Source organism: Aedes aegypti, chromosome 2 (assembly GCF_002204515.2).
Source record: "Aedes aegypti strain LVP_AGWG chromosome 2, AaegL5.0 Primary Assembly, whole genome shotgun sequence".
NCBI classification, from domain to species: Eukaryota; Metazoa; Arthropoda; class Insecta; order Diptera; family Culicidae; genus Aedes; species Aedes aegypti.
Window position 1 is genome coordinate 331132437 of NC_035108.1, and position 1563 is coordinate 331133999.

Below are 1563 nucleotides of genomic sequence, written 5' to 3' on the forward strand. Positions count from 1 at the left end.
AACTCGCCAGAAATAGTAACAATATAAAGCCACCATCTGGCAAATGATTTTCGTTTCTATTTATGCAACACACCTCCACAAGAGCATTTCACAATATATAACATTTATTTCACAGTTTGGCGAATTGTACGAGCAATAATTCAATTTAATGCACGCTAAACATACACTTTGATGATAATAGCTTCATACATTTCATATAGCGATGAATACATTTTGATCTTTTCTACACAAGTATATAACAAACATAACAATGCTTGGATGATCTCCTTTTTTAAATTGAATGTGCAAAAAGCCCAAAAAACATTTAATCGGTTTGAAACTTTCACTTTCACTGTGCAGAGTATTTTTAGCGTCTTTGTCACCACGCATCTTAAGCGAAGTATGCACTTCAACAGAAAAGTAATCGCCTATCTCGATGCGTGGGAAATTTCTTGCAAAAAATGCTCAAGAAAAGCATTTTTCTTTTATCGCAGTACGCTGTTGAAAAGAAATGTCAATTCAAATGGAGCTCACTATAGAAAATTTCTTGACCATTTCTTGAGCAGAAATTTTTACTTTTCTTGAACTGAACTGCATACTTAGCTTTAGAAAGAAAAAAAAAACAAAACAAATTGAGTTTGCACTTTTCTGCTGCTTTTTGCGTCTTTTTGTTGTTGCGTTGAAAAAAATAAATATCTGATCTGGAACCGGAAACAAAATCACTGGTAAGTAATCTTTTCCTCAGTTTGTCCCGTCCATAGGTAAATATGTAATATGCTACTAATTTCCTTTTTTTCGGAAGGATTTGGATGCAGTCAAACGAGCAAGAGGATTTCTGCGAGATCAGCCAAAAATGCTGTCGTCACTTCCACGGGCAAGACTAGCAACGAAAACGTTTAACACACCGGACACAACCTGAACTCAATGAGAAGGCAAGCGAAATCCGTCCTCATTGCTTTGGTGACTGCTGCCTGATAATTACAAGAATCAGGTAATTCGTTTGATGACCTGCAGAAAATGTCCGGAACTCGTCCCATTCGGCTATCACCTACATGACGGATGCCTGTATCACTACGAAGATGTTGCGAAGCTGCCGGATTGGAATAATGGGCTCATTTTGCGGAAAATTTGGAAATAATATGATGAATACGGCTGAAGTGAATGTATGTAAAGTGTAAGAGAGTAAAATGCTCAATAATAACATTTAAAATTAAAGTGTACTTGTTCATTTATTTTATTTATATTACAAGTAATGAAACAAGCTGCACGTGTGATCGAAAATCGCTTTCAAAAAATAGGCATCAATCGACATATCTGTATATTTTGATTGATATAATTTTGTTTCACACGATATGCTTGTTTTATTGCTTATGGATAATGGTATAATTCCATTGTAGTTAACTTATTGTATAAACATAACGGAACAGTTCAGCATAGGGTTAAAATAAAATAAAGCACCATAAGCTTATAATAGACCATTTCCGTCAGATCTAACACCCAGTTTTTGTATTTTTCTTCGAAGGACAATCATCTTTAATGAATATTAACGCTTTCAGATTTTGTTTATATGTACTCTTGATTTTC

At 34.5% G+C, this 1563-nt stretch overlaps 1 long non-coding RNA gene across 1 annotated transcript; it reads left to right on the top strand.

The window, feature by feature from the left end:
* The first annotated feature begins 590 nt into the window (after positions 1–590).
* Positions 591–1194, top strand: LOC110675824. The gene is made up of 2 exons (XR_002499827.1): positions 591–704; positions 782–1194. It is a non-coding gene; the product is annotated as an uncharacterized LOC110675824 (long non-coding RNA).
* Positions 1195–1563: the final 369 nt, after the last annotated feature.